This window comes from Pelodiscus sinensis, chromosome 1 (assembly GCF_052426305.1).
Source record: "Pelodiscus sinensis isolate ZL-2025 chromosome 1, ASM5242630v1, whole genome shotgun sequence".
NCBI classification, from domain to species: Eukaryota; Metazoa; Chordata; order Testudines; family Trionychidae; genus Pelodiscus; species Pelodiscus sinensis.
In genome coordinates this window covers 303948642-303967158 of record NC_143052.1, presented here as the reverse complement: position 1 = coordinate 303967158, position 18517 = coordinate 303948642, and positions in this window count along the sequence as shown.

Genomic DNA, 18517 nt, shown 5'->3' with positions numbered 1-18517 from the left:
GGCTCTGAACTGGATTGTACCAGGGGCTGAGTCCTCATGCTCCTGTGGCACTCAGTGGAGTTGAGAGTGCTCCTTACTTTGCTGGAGGTGCTGAGCATTTGTAAGTTCAGGCACTTTATGACTTGTGGATATTTTAAAAATAAACAAAAGCTGATGCTGCCCATGTGCCAGGAAACTCCTGGGGGAGAATGTGCAGGCAACAGATTGAATTACATTTAAAAATTTCCCGTTTTCCACCCCTCCACCCATTCCTCCTCTTTATTTTCTTAATTATCATCTCCTTTCACCCTCTTTCTCTGTCCTCTGGTCTTCTCCACTTCTCTCTTCCTTTGCTTTTTAGTTGATGCTCAAGTAAGGCCACGTCTACACTATGCAGAAGATCAATGCTGCTGCAGTTGATCACCAGGGTCCAAATAAGCAGGTCTAGTGAAGACCCACTAATTCGAACTGAGTGGGTGCTCCCGTTGGCACCGGTAGTCCTGCTTCTCATGAGGAATAACACTCCTGTCAACCTTCCACTGTGTGGACAGTCTGAAAACACGATTTAAGATACGTCAACTCCAGCTACATAATTAACATAGCTGGAGTTGCGTACCTTAAGTCAACTTTCCCCTTTAGTGTAGATCAGGCCTAAGGGCCTAATCCTGCACCTTTGAGATAAATGGGAATTTTGCCATCAGCGTCATAGAACATGGGATTGAGCCTTAATTTTCCTTTCAAGGGCAGGGGGTGCATCTAATTTTAGGGCAAAATGCTGTCAAATCTCAGTATAGCTAATAGGAGTTAGGGGCACTGAACATCTTTCAGACAAACTGTAACCCAATAGGAAATCATACAGTTTTAGGGCTAAATAAGCAATAACTGCAGAGGACATGAATCATTCAGAAAACAGCTGGTCAAAATATTTTGGTTTTTTTATTATATGTTTCATATTTGTTTCCAATTTGATGGAATATTAAACTGAAAAATGTCAATGACAGTTTTAATCAGGATGTGTTCAGTGTTTTTGTGCAGCTAAAAAGGTGGCTGAAATTTGTTGATTTTTGAAACATGTGAATGATCTTTGTAATTTGAAATTTTGAAAAAAACAAGAGTAAACACTTTTAATTTAATTTAAACTACCTTTTCAATCAGCTCTAATTAAGAGGTAACAAGGGAGAAAAAATATGTTTTCAAATGATGGGAATTAAAAAGAGATGGAGAGAGGCAAAAGAGAAGAAAGCCTTTTGAGAAACAAGAAATGGAAAGGAGGGAAGAGAAATAATTCAAAACTGTTATTGGATTTCATCAGCTGTTCCTGAATTGGGCATGGAATTGTAATAAACTACAAGCCTGGGTGTCTTCACTGATGAAGCAACGTATCCTTATTACTATTGCATCCTTTTCATATTGCCTGTCTTTTTTCCTTCCATGCAGTTCTGGAAAAATTGTCAAGGGCAGTAAATGTATATTTTAGTAACTGGGAAAAGTGCCCATTTCCCAGAATGGGTAAATCTCAATTCTGTGATCAAATTCTTCCCCTCTATCGTCATGTGACAAGCAAATGGACCACATGTAAAGATTTGGAGGTGAGAATTGTAGGCTTTCTAAACCATTATGAGAAATTGTATTGTTAAATTCTCTGTGTATGGCATTCTTTGTGATGATGGAGTTCAATGGCAGGTTCTTTGGGATAGAACAGAGTATGATGTAAAACATTTAAAAAAGATTATAATGTCACAAGCTCCTGGAAATTCTGTCTGTACATAGTGTACATAGATTCCAGTTTTGTCACCTGACATGCAGATGAATACAGGAGAATGGGCTAAATTCATTCCTGGCAGATGTCTATTCAGTTCCAGTAGAGTTACAGCAGGAATGAGTTGGTTTAGTGTGCATACTAATCTGGGGAAATATCCCACTTGGGAAAGTTGTGAGGTGCACTAGAATATAATTCTGAAACCAACATCATAGCTGTGTCTAGACTGGAAAAACTTGCCAGCTGTGTACACTGGCTGCTTGAATTTCCGGAAAAGCACTGACGATCTCATGTAAGATCGTCAGTGGTTTTCCGGAAAGATTATGCTGCTCCCGTTCAGGCAAAAGTCCTTTTCCGAAAGACTTTTGCGCAAAAGGGCCAGTGTAGACAGCACAGTAGTGTTTTCCCCCAAAAAAGCCCTGATCGCGAAAATGGCGATTGGGGCTTTTTTGCGGAAAAGCGTGTCTAGATTGGCCACGGACGCTTTTCCGCAAAAAGTGCTTTTGCGGAAAAGCATCCTGCCAATCTAGACGTGCTTTTCCGAAAATGCTTTTAACAGAAAACTTTTCCGTTAAAAGCATTTTCGGAAAATCATGCCAGTGTAGACGTAGCCCATGAGTCTTAATTCTTTACCAGGAAATATTGAGATAGGGCTGTTTCAACAGTGGAAAAGGGAAATTGCACTCATCAGACGTAGAAAAGATGGGCCCATTGCATGATATTGAATGAATTTGTAGGAACATAAATTCTGTCTCTCTTTGTAGCTCAAGCAGGCCATCATCAAAGCCCTTGGTCCCATGATGAGCCTCCTCCTGCATAAAGAAGAGTATCAAGATCAGGTGTTCGAACAGATCCCATGGCTCCTTGAGCAATATAAAGAGGATGTTAATGTTTTTCATGCCACCAAGGTGAGATACTTATTAAAATAACTATCAATGTGTGCGCATAGGTGAACTGCACTAGCTGCTACCAGTGGCGTTTCCTGGTCTACATAGTGACTTGTTAGATAATAGATAAACACACAAGTCTTGATTTTATAGACATGGTGACCCAGGTGACAAGTTTTGTAGGTAAAAGCCTCTCATGAAAAGTATCTTCTGTTTCCTGGAGATGCTAAGGAGGTAAGAAACAAAACACCTGCCCCTCCCCCCCATAAGATACTCCCTCCTTGTGATTTACTGGTACATCCTATCAACTCTGTGTCTCTCTTTTAGATTATAAATAAACTCCTCAGAGCAGGGGCTGCTGTGTGTTGTCTCTGGGCAGTATTAAGTAAACGGCCAGTAGCTGAAAATTAATACTAAGAAGGCCTCAAGTGCATTGCTTTAGATTATATAACTAGATAGATATAAAATCACTGTCTATTTCATCTACCGTTGTGTACAGGGCTGTTGTAGCTGTGTTGGTTCAAGGATATTAGAGAGACAAGGTGGGTGAGATAATATAATTAAAGATATTTTTTCACCCACCTTGTCTCTCTCATTTCATCTACCCTCAGTATCACATGACCAAGGTAACTCTTGTCTGCTGATAGTGAGAGGATGGAGTGAGGGGAGTTGGCTTCAGTAGTATGATTTAACATGCTCAGTCTATGTGAGCTGGCTCAGTACAAGCCAAGCAGCAAATCCAGGGCCACAACCCTGCTGCCCTTCCCCCCTCCCCACTTCCCCCATGGTTTACTCCCAATCTATGTTGGCTTTCTGGTCCAGAATATGTGGTTGCTTTTGGGACTGGAATACCCATGACTTTGAGGGAATCAATGCCTCATAGACTTGACTAAAAGTATCAGAGGACTACACAAGAGCCTAAATGTAGTAAAATATGTAGATTTCATCAGAGATATCCTGAAAGCTTCAAGCAGCAAAGAAGAAAAGTGTGTAGGTACAGGAAGGAGTTAGACTGTCATCTCATTATCAATAGCCTGGAAGAGAACATAAAATCATCATTGATAAAATTGGCAGATGAAATAAAAATTGGGGAGTGGTAAATAATGGAAAGGACAACTCACTGATTCAGAGTGATATAGATCATTTGGTAAACTGGATGCTAACAATAAATGTGCATTTAAATATGGCTGAATGTAAATAGATGCATCTAGGTGATACATACATGTTGAGGGATGCTTCCTGAGAAGCAGTAACTCTGAAAAATATTTTGGGAAACTTGGTGAATACTCAGCTGAACATGACCTACAAATGCGATGCGGTGGCCAAAAAAGCTGAAGTGATACTGGGATGCATACATGGGGAAATCTCAAGGAGGAATACAGTGGGAAATGCAAAGTTCATTTCCACACTAGAACTGACCAACAGATATTGGTAGATACCCCTGATACTGGCTTCCTGTGAGAAGAGTGCCTTCCACACCCTGCTTGGCTTATAGCAATTCAGCAGGATGCCATTTGGGCTGCACAGAGCCTCAGCCACTTTTCAGCAGCTCATGAACCAAATATTGCAAACATATATGCAATATACAGCCGTGTGCATTAAGAATATTGTCATCCACAGCACCAGCTGGGGGGAACACCTCTGACATCTTAGCAAGGTATTGTAAGCCCCAATAGATGCAGGACTCACTGTGAATCCAGCCAAGTGCCATCTTAGTGAACACAGTAGGAAGGGGAAAACTATAGCTCCTTGATAAATAAGGTCTAAGGCTTGTGTGACTGCCCCACCTCCATGACAAAGAAACAGGTGCCACAATACTTCAGACACAGTGGCTGCTTAGTACCCAACTTCATCACACTGGGCACCCTATTATTGGACCTGATGAAGAACACCCAATCACAGAAAGTCCAGTAATCAGAAGACTGTGAGGAAGCCTTCCAGGCCCTGTGAAAGCAGCTGAACCAAGAGCTGGTCCTATCCCATCCAACTTCACAAAGCCTTCTATCCTTCAAATGGAGGTCTCGGAGGTAGGACCAGGAGTGGTACTATCTCAAGAAGTAGGTGGGAAGGAGCACCAGATCCTTTATCTCAGCTGCAAGCTGTTCTCCTGAGAGACCTGCTGCCCTACTATAGCAAGGGAGGCCCTGGCCATCAAGTGGGTGATCTACACCCTGGGGGTATGTCTACACTACAAAGTTAATTCGAACTAACGGATGTTAGTTTGAATTAACTTTGATAGGCGCTACACTAGTGCTCCGCTAGTTCGAACTTAATTCGAACTAGCGGCGCACTTAGTTCGAACTAGGTAAATCTCATTGTACGAGGACTAAGCCTAGTTCGAATTTACTAGTTCGAATTAAGGGGTGTGTAGCCCCTTAATTCGAACTAGTGGGAGGCTAGCCCTCCCCAGCTTTCCCTGGTGGCCACTCTGGCCAACACCAGGGAAACTCGTCTGCCCCCCTCCCCGCCCCGGACCCCTGAAAGGGGAACGGGCTGGCTACGGTGCCCGTGCCAGGTGCAAGCCTGCCAGCACCCAGCTAGCAGACCCTGCACCTGGCACGGCTCGAGCCAGCCACCCGCTGCCACCCAGCCCTCTCCCTCTTCCCAGGCTGGTGGCTCTCGGGAGCCTGCCCAGGACCGCAAGAGGCGGGCACCCGCCTGGTTTAGTGCGGACATCGTGGACCTCGTCCACGACCTACGCACTAGGCACAGGAAAGTGGCCGTCTAGGGCACGAGAGCTGCCAGCCTGGCCACCCAGGAGCAGGTGTGCATGAAAATGAAGGTGGTCCACTGAGACTCCCGACCCTGACCCTGAGCTTACAATGGCCATACTGGGTCATACCAAAGGTCCATCTAGCCCAGTAGCCTGTCTGCCAACAGCGGCCAACCCTAGGGACCCTGGAGGGGATGGACCGAAGACAGTGACCCAGCCATTTGTCTCGTGCCATCCCTCTCCAGCCTTCCACAAACCTTGGGCAGGGACATCACTCCTACCCCCTGGCTAATAGCACTCCATGGACCCACCCTCCATCACTTGTTCCAAACCTCTGATCATTGTAGTTGCCCTCCCCTCTCCCACCCTCTCTCTTCCCCTCTCCCACCCCCTTTTCCCAGTCTCCCCGAGTTTTGTTCAATAAAGAGAGATTCTATTTTTGACCACAAGTACATCAGGAAGGGGGGCTAGGGAGGGGTAAGTGGAAGGAGGTGAGGGAGGAATGGGGTACGAGCTCCCGATGGGCTGGCTCTGCGGGCTTCTGGGGGTGGACGCTCTCCTGCAGCCCCCCAATTGCTCCCTCTCCCCAGATGGCAGCCTGCGGCAAGTACAGCCGGGCTGATGGCCGAGTGGTGTGATGTGCCCAGTGTGGGCACTCAGGGCTCTCCAAGCCAGGACTGCTTTGCAAGCGGGGCACCCCTGAGCACTGTCTGTCCGGGGTGGGGGTTGGGTCCCTTTAAGCACAGCCCTCAGCTTGCCTGAGGCAGCAGCTCCATGCTCTAAGTCCTCATCTGATGCCCTTCCGGCACTGCTTCCGGCCATCCTTAACCCCCGTTCAGGGTCCACTTAATGTGGACATGCTAGTTCGAATTAGCAAAACGCTATTTCGAACTAGTTTTTTAGTCTGGGATATTATGTACTGGGGAAGCCCTTTCAACTGGTCACCAACCACGCATCCCTCAGATGGATTAATAACATGAAGGACACCAGTGCCTCAATCATGAGGTAGTACTTCCCGCTCCAACCCTATGACTTCTGTATGTTACACTGGGCCAGGGAAGGCTTATGCAAACACAGACTTCTCCCAAGTGGAAGGAGACGATGAAGAGGAAGGTCCACCAATGGACACCCTCTTAAGGGGGAGTGTTTGTGACAGAGGATACCCACCATGCATGGTTCAGCGGGAGCTAATCATGATCTGTGGGCTATGCCCCTTCATACTTGCTGGGAATGCTCCAACTGGAACCAGGAAACCAGGATATAAAAGGGAGCAGCTCAGTTCTGTCTAGGCTGACAGCTGAAGGGAGCAGAGGTGCTTTGCAGGCTTTTGTGGAGGGACTGACAGTGCCCTAGGATGCAGAAACCAGCCAGCCTGTGGTTCCAGTTGACCCCCCTTCCCTCCCCACAACCATCCAATGCCACAGATGGAGGAGAGACCACGGAGTTACTGAGATGACCTGCTGCAGAAGAATGGTGGGAAGTAATCTATGTGAACTAAGCATTATTGAGTTGAGGTATTAGACTTTGACTCTGCATGTTTTGGAAGAAACCCCATTGAGCTGCAAGACAAGGCCCTAGGCTGGGACCCTGTGGAGTAGGTAGAGCCTGGTGGAGAAGGGCTGGCCACTAGGCAACACTGGTTTGCCCCAAAGAGTGGTTGAGCACTAGGTTGAACGGTCGTACCTAGAAGGGCTTGGGTCATTGAGCTGAAGAGCCTCATCAAAGGGCTGCTGCACTGACCCTGACTATTAGGCAATGCTGCTCTAAGAACCAGGCCTGCTATGGTGGTTGGGGAGGCTAGGCCACTTGGGCTGCCTTAGTTCTTTAAGTCCTCCACAACCTGATACCATCCAAACAGGGTGGACCTACCCTGTGACAGGTGACTTACTTACAGTCTATAATATCTGCATGGGGAAATATATGTAATGACCTAGCAGAGAAAGGCATGACATGATCCAGTGGCTACAAACTGAAACAGGATACATTCAGATGGGAAATAAGGTCTACCTTTTCAGTGGTGGGATATTAGCCATTCAAACCATTTTCCAAGAGTCAAGGTGATCATTTTAAAATCAAGATTGGATTTTTTTCTGAAAGTTCTGCTTTAGGAATTATTTTGGCAATTTCTAAGGCCTGTGTCATACAGAAGGCCTGACTAGTTGATGACAATCATCCCTTTTGGCCTTGGAATCTATGAATTCCATGAACCTGCTTCAGTCATTGAATATTGCTCCTTTGTATGCCCACCTTCTAACTTTCACCCTCTGTTGTAGAGTCTGAGGCAGCTCTTGGAAGTCTCTGGTGAATATAAGATCCTTCTACCTAAAAGGAAATTTCAAGCCATCTGCAGTGCTCTGCACAACCGGGTGAGGGGAACTTCTTCTTGTATCACTTGAGCTTAAGCACAGCAGATCTGAAGCATATTAACAATAAACATCTTTTGAATGCTAGTGAAGAGCTCGGAGACCTTCTTATGCCTTATTGGTTTCTGCTGGCTTAAGAATAAGCAGATAGTGGTCTCATTTTATTAGCTAAAATCCAGCTCAGTTTGTAAAGCAATTTTAGCATAAGCCAGTTATTAGAGGGAGTTAGAGTTATATAGTAAAAACTGATCCCATCCAAATGGGGAGGACCTAGCCTGTGACAGGGTGACTTAATTGCAGTCTATAATATCTATGTGGGGAAACATATGTAATAATCTAGCAGAGAAAGGCATAACGTGAGCCAATAACTAGAAAATGAAGCTGGACAAATTCAGACTGCAAATAAGGCCTACATTTTTATGGTGGAATAATTAACCATTTGAACCAGTTACCAAGGATCAAGTCTTGATTCAATTAGCTCTGCTGCTAAAAACACTTTGAAAGCAGGAACTTCTGTTATCCAATGCATCGGTCATTGTTTCTGATTCTTGTTGTGCAGTCAGTACCATTTATTTTGGGTTCAGAGCCCTATTTGGAAAGGTAGGAAGTGAGTGCTTAGAAATTAATTGAGCATCTTCTTTTCAGTTGCTTGTTCTGATTAGTTTTCCTTTGATCACTTCTCTTCTTCCCACAGATCTGTTCTCCAACTCAGCAGCTCATCATGGAAAATCAAATGGAGCTGTGCTATTGTATCCTACTGCTAGGTAGGGGAAGAGACTCCAAATTACACAGTAGTTTCCTTGTAACTTCCTTCTTTTGTAGGTGTGGTAAGAATGAGCTTTCAGTTGTTAGTGAGGATGTGATTTCTTCCTTTGCAGCCCGTTCTTCTCCTGATGACCTCATAGCTTTTCTGCACTCGCAGCTGAAGATTAAGAATGAGACTGTTCGTGTGGCATCCCTGAATCTGCTCACAGCTATTATTGGTGCTGACTGTAAGTAACACAGGAGTAACTGTGACTGCTGCGATCATCGCCATCGTGCTGGGGGTTGAGTTGGGGACATCCAGAGCTAAAAGCATGAGCTGCTATAGGTTGCTCTAAAGAACCAAGGCTTTGCAGGCATGGTAGGGCTATAACATACTCATGATCTCTGCAAATGGGGCACAGAGGATCTGTAACACAGGGGCGGATATAGGGCAGGGCGAGCGGGGTGGCCGCCCCGGGTCCCGCGCTTCAAAAAGCCCCGCGCACGCGCCGTGGTGCCACCGCGCATGCACATGACGTCACTGTGCATGCGCCGTGGCAAAGGGGGGGCCCCGCGGCATTATGCTGCCCGGAGCCCCGCAAAATGGTCATCTGCTCCTGCTGTAACACATAGAGTCATATAGTCATAGATTATTAGAACTGGAAGGGACCTTGAGAGGTCATCAAGTCCAGTCCCCTGCCCTCATGGCAGGACCAAGCACTGTCTAGATCATCCCTGATAGGTGTCTATCCAATCTGCTCTTAAATACTCCAGTGGTGGAGATTCCACAACTTCCCTTGGCAATTTTTCACAGTGTTTAACCAACCTAACAGTTGGGACGTTTTTCCTAATGTCCAACCTAAACCTCCCTTGCTGCAATTTAAGCCCATTGTTTCTTGTCCTATCATCAGAGGCCAAAGAGAACAATTTTTCTCCCTTCTCCTTGCGACACCCTTTTAGCTGCATGCTCACCAGAGGGTTGGAAATTCACTAAAGGGACCCAGTGCTGCTCTAAGTTACTCCCATGTGGTCACACAGAAATCAACAGGGTTAATTAAGTGCTGAATGTAGCCTAAGATATTTTCAAGGTTCAAATACAAATGTAATCTTGTGGCGGATGCATGTTAATAATAATGAGATAAAAACAAAATAGTACTCCTGACTGAATAAGTATTAGACACTCTAGAATAGATTCCGAATTCTGCTATACTGGTGGTAAACACAGACTAACTTCACTGACCTCCATTTGTCTAACTCTCTTACAATATTTCCATCAGGATAGTATGATGGTGCTATTTACAGAAGTGGAAATACTTCAGACTTAGACTGGTGTAACTGAGATCAGAGCCTGGTCCTATATTTTCCCCGCTGATTCTGTATACGAGTGAAGCTTGGTAGTACTCTTAAATAGGGCCCAGGACACATTCTAATGTGGAGCATGAGTGTTTGGAACAAAGATATACTATACTGCACACTTCTCCTTATCTTTCAGTGCCTGAGACAAGAGTTAGAAAGTTTCGCATTGTGAAGGCAGTGCAATCTGCTCTCAGTGATCAGAGTGCTAAGGTAAGATTGTGTGTGGAATAGTGGTATTGCTGTTAATATCTGGGAAGTATTTCACTCAGTGGAGAGTCTGGCAATGAGACACATTTTTAGGCTGAGATTATTAATAGGGTTTCAATTAATCACAGTTAACTAAAAATTAATGGGATTAAAAATTGAAATTTATGAAATATTTTTGTGGTTTTTTACATTTTCAAATATATTGATTTCAATTACAACACAATGACAAGTGTGTACTATGCACTTTATATTATTTTTATAACAAACATTTGCATTGTAAAAATGACAAAAGAAATACTATTTTTCAATTCATCTCATACAAGTGATGTAGAGCAATCTCTTTAGCGTGAAAATGCAACTTACAAATGTAGATATTTTTTGTTAACTGTAACAAAACAATGTAAAACTTTAGAGTCTACAAGTCCATTCAGACCTACTTCTTGTTCAGCCAGACACTAAGACAAACAAGTTTGTTTACATTTATAGGAGAAAATGCTGCCTTTTTCCTAATTACAGTGTCACCTGAAAGTGAAAACTGGCATTTGCATGGTACTTCTGTAGCCAGTGTTGCAAGGAATTTACATAACGGATGTGTTAATCATTTGTACTTCAGCCACCATTCCAAAGAGATAAAAGCAAAAGCAAAAGGACTCTCATATCCTGTCTCATATTGCATGCAGAAGGGATAATAATAACTCGTGCATAATCTCTACCCTTGCAGGTGAGGATGGCAGCTCTCCATTTTGTCCTGAAGCTGCTCAGTTCAGGAAGTGTGGAGAATTGTGCAGCAGGGGATATGGTTGCATACGTTTTCAGAGAGTTCGATGTGTCCACCAGAAATCTGGTAAGGAGAGTTCTTAACACTTAGGACTCAGTTCTGCCATTCTGGCATGCTGATTGTTCCCCTTGACTTCAGTGGGAGCTTTGGATGCTCAAGGATGCAGCTGGACTGAAGGATTAGAGCTAGAATCTGATCAGTGATATTCGTGTAAAGCCAGGGTAATGCCCCTGACTTCAGTGGCATTATTTTGGATTTACACAAGTGTAACAGAGACCAGAATCTGATTCTGGATATTTACATCTGACAGTGCGACCTACATTCCTTAGACCTTGGGCAAGTCAGTGAAAATTCTGACAACACAATCTTTCAGTGAAATGCTCTTGTATAAGGAAGCACATCTTTTTTATAAATAGACTCTCCAAAGAACACACTGGTGCCCAATCCTGTGGCTGCTGAAGCATACATCAACTATTAGCAAAACACTGAAGTTATGCAGCCTACATCAAGATGTCTAGAACCTGGAAAAGTTTGCTGCACACTTCATACTCTGTTCTATGTGTACTAGTTCAAAATCTTTTCAATGGGTATTTCCAGCTATGGGCAGAGTCATGGACTCCAGACACAGAGTTCCATGATGGGATCCATGATATACATTAACTTTACAGTAAGTTGTTGAGGATCTTAGCTCTGCCTGGCCCTTTAGCTACGAAGTGGGAGCTTATGGCAGTACTCACCAACTGCCTCTTTTTCATGCTACCCATCTCAAAGAAAGTAGGAGGCAACTCTTTCTCATCAGGCCACATTTGCTCTTATTTAAACTGAAATCAGTAGAGCTGATCAATATTTAGTTTGGTGTAAGGAAGAACAGAATTTAGCCTATAGATAGACTCACATTCACTATGCACAGAATGATCAAGCTGCTTGGGGCATCAGAACAAACAGAATGGCTCCCTCTAGGTTCTGCATATTTATTTCCACTGGGCAGAGTCTGAGTGGCTCTCCTCAGAGATAAAAAGAAGAAATGTTCTTTTTTGAAAATTTTTCAAAAAATGAATACTGTTCAGGGAACTCTTTTATAGAATCATAGAACGATAGGGCTTGAAGAGAATTCAGGAAGTCATCGAGTCCAACCCCCTGCTAAACGCAGAACCAATTCCAACTAAATCATCTCAGCCAGGGCTTTGTCAAGCTGGGACTGAAAAACCTCTAGGGATGGAGATCTCACCACCTCCCTCAGTAACCCATTCCGGTGCTTCACCACCCTCCTTGTGAAATCGTTTTTCCTAAGATCCACCCCCCCACACACAACTTGAGACCACTGCTTCTTGTTCTGTCATCTGTCACTACTGAGAACAGCCTCTCTCCATCTTCTTTGTGTCCCCTTGTGCTGGGGTTTTCCTAAGCCTGGGTTCTGACCCACCAGTTAGGTGTTTCTGTTATTCTCTTCCCTTAAGAATCTCCATCATTCGAGGTTTTTAATGCCAGGCTTGGCAAAGCCATGGCTGGAATAATTTAGTTGGGGCTGGCCCTGCTTTGAGCAGGGGGTTGGACTATATGACCTCCTGAGGTCCCTTCCATCCTTAATCCATGATTTTATGATTTGTGCACTCCTAATGCAATGGAAAAGCTCTCCTAGGTCAATATTCAGAAAGGCTTTGTAAGAAATAGACACCGCTTCTACAGCCAGTGTTTTCTCACTAGCTAGTAAATTCTATGTATCTATCTCATAGCAGGGGACAAAACTTCCCTCCCAGGATGTTCAGGAAGAAAGCACTATCCAAACTATGTGCATTCACATCCTGCAAGGCCTGGACATATCAGTCACTGGAATGACCCAAGTAAGTGACATGTTGCTACTGCTTCGTGAAATAAAGACATTCTTCCGTATATCTACTGTACCTCTCCATAAGGAAGCTTCTTGCCAGTCAGGATAATGGAGGTACAGCATGTCAAGTTCATGTCAGAGATGATGGGACCTCTGTATCATGGAGGAAGCGATTCACAGTACAGACAAAATAAAAAGGAACTTCACTGGAAGGAACCATAATGCAGTGGTCTTCTGTTAATTACCACGATTGCCTGAGTGCAACGTCTCCTTAGATTCCCCATGAATCCCTTGGAAATGTAGACTTGGTGATCCTGTATTTAAACAGTTATTGGGGCCGTGATTGTGCCTTCTGTATGTCTGAAAAGTGCAGGATGAATTTATGGTGCTGTCTAAGTAGCTTTATAATGCAGGGAAAGATGATTCATCTCCGGATGAGAACCAGATTGCTAATGCTCTCCAAACAAGGCAGTGTGTACTTAAAATGTAGAGAGAGGGATCACTGGGACAGGTAGAGTGAGATGATGGCGGAGGGGAGGAGAAAGTGAGATCGAGATAAGGTAACGAGATAGGGAAGGGTCAGTGATGACTAAATGGAGAAGGTGCATGACAGAAGGATTCAGCCAGTAGGAGGTGGGGGAATGAAAATAGCCAAGTGTTGAACTGTCTTGCTCTTCTGTGCAGGTGTTATGGCCAAGGCTTCTAACGTATGTGGTGCCAACTCAGTACACTGGCACTTTGAAGCCTCTCTGCAGATGCCTCCAGGAAATGGCTGAGAAAAAGATGCAAGAAGGAGGAGAAGCTGCTTGCCTGGACTATAGTGGACAAGGTTTATAACAGAAACTCTTTCATTTATTCTCACCAGCCACTATGAAATGACCAGATTCAGCCTGTTCCAATTCTCTCATCTTCAGTCAAGAGACTAAAAGGAATGCAGGATGGTCTTGGGATTAAAACATGGCAATGGGAGGGAGCTAGAAATTGGGGGTTCTGGTTCCAGATCACCACCAAAATTCTGATCTAACATTGGGGAAATCACTTGCTCTCTCTCAGCTTTCCCACTTGTGAAATTGAGGACTAATTAACGCCAGTTTCTTAGAGGGGCTATGAGGAGGAATTAACTCATGTTTGTAAAACACTTTTGAGATGCTCTGCCTGAAAACACTATGGAAATGCAAATATTATCAGCTGCATGCAACGCTGGTGGGCACATTGGAAATGGCTAGGTGAACAACAACAGCGGGATTCTCCAAAGTCTGGCATAATTAATGATCTTCTATTTCTTTTCCCAGGGAAACTCCCTACACCTCAGGGATTGCTGGCACGACTCCTGGTAAGTAGACCATGGAGGACAGGTTTTCTGAGAAATGTGAAGTGGAACAGTTAAGTATAAAAATCAGTTTTCCAGCTAAATGCTTTAGGCTGAAGAATGTGTATGATTGGGTCTCTCTCCACCCTCCCCGATCAGACAGAGACACACTGTTCTACACCCTCATGCTAGTTAGAATACTTTCTTCTTTAGGAAGTCACTGCAGTAGAAGCAGCAGCTCTACAGTGTGTAGTCTCCACAGTGAGAGAATCTGAAATATTTCCTCCTTCAGGAACAAGCTGGTATCTTGCTGCAGAACTTAGCCTGTGCTTTCTCCCTCATTGACAGGTTGTAGCCTCATCTCCTTATGAAAGAGAAGGACACGGATATTCTGTCTTGCAGCTGCTAAAAGCCTTGCACCAAAATATCCATGCAGCAGTGGGTGAGATGTGGGGAGTAAAGATTCCTGCTCTGCTGCAGCACCTTGAAGGTAAAGTGCTAGTTGGGAGTGACGTGGTCCATGGAGGCTAGAAGAGAAAGCAGAAAATGCAGATTCCTATTGACATGTGTGGTGCCATGCATGTTGCAGTCCGTGGGAATAGTGTGGAATTGAAACTGGGGTTCTAGACACCTCACAAAATTTTTCTACAATTGTGAACCAGTGAGCTAACTCCAGTGTCAAACCGGGGGCCAACCACTTAGGATGGAATCAGGCCAGGAAGGTTTCAGTTGAATGACCATTTTACAGCAGTATCTTCCTGATCTTAGCTAGGTGATAATCTTACATGAGATCATCAGTGTTCTTGCGGAAATTCAAGCGGCCAGTGTAGACAGCTGGCAAGTTTTTCCTCAAGAGCAGATGATTTTGCAGAAAAACTTGCCAGTCTAGACTCAGCCTATGTTTCTTGTCAAGATTAGTTCAATTTAAATATCCACAGTTTTTCTTTCTGTTAGGAAACTTAATCCATATATTAGCGATAGAATCCATGCCTGTCACAACAAAGCTACGTTGACCAAGTGGGTGCCCTACATGTAATGTGTAATCTACGTATTGTAGGCCTGATGTCTTTCACCAATTTTACAGTCGTATGAAACTATTGACATCAGTGGGAAAAAATTTAGCGTTGGTTGGGTCTATACTACGGGGTTATGTCAATATGGTTATAGTGACAAAGCTAGGACAATATAGTCTCTGTACTATGTAACTGTGAGCCAGCAAGCTAAGTTGCACAACTTCAGTTATGTGAATAATGTATCTGAAATCGATACACTTAGATCTACTTACCAGATGCTTTCCTGTCAACTCTACCTACTGTCCTCATTCTGGTGGAATTCTGGAGTTGATAGGAGAGTACTTGGTGGTCAATATATCGCATATATACTAGAGGCAATAAATTGACCCTTTCTGGATCAATCGCTGCCTGTTGATCGAGTGGTTAGTGTAGGTATACCCTAAGTGACACACAATCCCAATGTGTTTCTGATATATATTGGACCCTACAATTTTCAAGTGGGCTTGCTATTAAAAAAAAAAGAGCTGTATCTTCCCTGGCTGCTGTTTCTGTACAGAGTCCACAGCACTATGTTCTGCAGACATTAAAGAAGGGTAAGTTAGAGCCGGCTGTTCAGAAACAGGGCCAGATTCTTAGTCGATGTAAATCAGTATAATTCCACTGACTTCAGTAAAGCTACACAAGTTTAGGATCAAGTCAGAATCTTGTATTATGCAGGAAAAATGTGCATGCATATTTAAGTCCAGTTTTCTGATGTTCTAAATAGGAATGTAAGTAACTAGTTGACTATCTGATAAGCAAAAGCTTATCGGATACATGACTAGTTCCTTGACCAGTTGCTTCCCCCCCTCTTGCTGCATCTAGCAGCGACAGCAAGTGGGGGGAGCAGGAGCCAGTGCTGGGGAGAGCCGGCTTAAAAGCTGGTTTCCCCCAAGCACCATCTCCGCAGGAGACAGGGTAGTAGCGGGTACTGGATGCGAGCCGGAAATCAGCTTATTCCTGACTTGTGCTCCATCCCAGATGCTGCGACTCTGCTTTTTAAATGTATTAAGAGCCTGCCATCTCTTAATACATTAAAAAATCAGAAGCTCAGCAGGGGAGAGCTAGCGTGAGCCAGCAGTCAGGTATCCCGGCTCGCGCTTCAGCCTTTTATATGTATTAAGAGCCTGTCAGCTCTTAATACACTTTAAAGGTAGAGCCGCAGCAGGGTTAGCTGCCGGGACTGAGAGCTAACCCTGCTGCGGCTCCCCCGCTTATTGACTAATCAACTAGTCGATGGAAAATTCATCAACTAGTCAATTAGTCGATTAAACGATATTTAATGTCCCTAGTGCTAAATAGTTTGATGAGACGTCCAGTGCCCTCAGCTCCCATTGAAGTCAAAAGTAATTAGGAGCAGGGCTGTCAGGGGTTGTAGGGCTTGGGGCACTCCCCAGGGGCGAGGCTTAGGGCAGCCCACCAGCCCCAGGCCCTACCTTGCCTCTGCTTCACCTTTTCTCCAAACTCTGCCCCTGTTTTGCCCTACCCTATCCCTTCCTGCCCCTGCTCTGCCCTACTGCTGAAGCCCCCTCTTCTGAGCTGAGGGATTACTGGGGGGTCCTGGTGCAGGATGGCAGTAGGATGGGCTCCTGCCTTCGCAATCACCAAAGCAACAGAAGTGACAATGGCTCGGCAGACCGCTTTTCTGCGCCTTGCCCCACAGCCCTCTCCCAGCATCGCCGTGGCCATGGGAAGCGCATTGCCTTGGAGCCGGGGCACCTTGCTTCCTACTGCCACAGATACAATGCACACAGCAGGCTGGGAGAGGGCAGTGTGGCAGGGTGGGGCAGGGCAGAGCAGGCTGCTGGGTCTCTCTTGGACCCATCCATAAGACAACTGAGGTGGCCACCATGGGCTCTCCCAAAGTAGGAGCTGGGGTGGCAACCCCAAAGTATCCTATGGAGTGTCCAGCATCTCGCTCCTCGTGGGTTGACTGACTCTGAATAAAAATGATACTTGTTCTTAGCCCAGTAGAGAACTTTGGCATCGGTCCTTTTTATCATTGAAATCCCAGGTATGTTACATTGGCATCGGTCCCTTTTATCATTGAAAGCTCAGGTAGTTTTAAGAAGATTGACTGCAGAGGGTATATTGGGGACAGCTATTCTTGCTGTTGTAAATTACACTGTTGTTTTGCCTCCTGCTTTATAGGAAACACAGAGAATTCTCTGAACCACGAACAGTGGGAGCACATGCTGCTTCAGGTACAGGATGACTTTCAGATGTATTAGCATACATCCCCGCACCCAAATGTATCAGCTGGGAAAGAATTAATTATAAATTATTCATTATTAGCAGAGTGGGACAAATCATTTTATTTGCAATGTTTGTTTGATGAAATATGGGGGTTTTTTTCAAAAACATTTTCATGGAAACTTTTTATTTTGTATTATCTTTCGACCAAAAACAAAACAACCCCAACCCAAACAGAAAATATTTAGGTTTTTTTTAAACGGATGGGGGGGAGGGGGTTTCAGTAGTTTTCCTGTTTATTTCTTTTTTTATCCTCTTTTCAATCAGAAAATGGAAGAGGGAAAAAAGGGATGGTGATGAGGGGTAAGAAAAGGAGAAAACAAAGAACTGAAAAATGGTTTTAGTTTTTCACTTTTTGTTTGTGGCATTGAAAATCAAGAAAACAAACAAACAAAAAATCCCACCTGTTTTGCGAAACAGACTTACCATTTTTCAGACTGCTATAATTATAAATAGCTTCATAGTACCACTGGGAATGACACAGAACTTAACCTGAAAACCAGCATGCTAATGATGGTAGTGCATCACTGGGGTACTCGTAAAGGAGTCTTTCTTACTTTTTACATTCAAAAGAAAATCTATGATGTGAAAACCTAAAAAGCAGCAAAGACAAGACAAGGTTTGGTGACTTTCTCATGTATCTTTTTCTAGTTAGAGCTCTTTACAGTCTCGTGTAAATCGAGACAAGGAACATTTTTGTGGCAAGTGCTGAAAACGAAATGAAAGAACTTAGTGACAGATAAGCCTGAGAAGGTCTGGGGAAATTCTGGATTACTCACCAGAATTTTCCATTCTTCTTCAAGTGCTTGCTCCTGTCCATTCCAATACGTGTGTGCATGTTCCATGCACACAATCACTAGGGCTGTGTCTAGACTGGCAGGTTTTTCTGCAAAATCATCTGCTTTTGGGGAAAAACTTGCCAGCTGTCTACACTGGCCGCTTGAATTGCCGCAAAAGCACTGACGATCTCATGTAAGATTGTCAGGTCTTTTGCCGAAATACTGTGCTGCTCCCGTTCGGGCAAAAGTCTTTTTCCGAAAACCTTTTGCTCAAAAGGGCCAGTGTAGACAGCAGAGATTTGTTTTCCGCAAAAAAGCCCCGATCGCGAAAATGGCGATTGGGGCTTTTTTGCGGAAAAGCACGTCTAGATTTGCCACAGACACTTTTCCACAAAAAGTGCTTTTGCGGAAAAGCGTCCGTGCCAATCTAGAAGCTCTTTTCCGAAAATGCTTTTAACGGAAAACTTTTCTGTTAAAAGCATTTCCGGAAAATCATGCCAATATAGACGT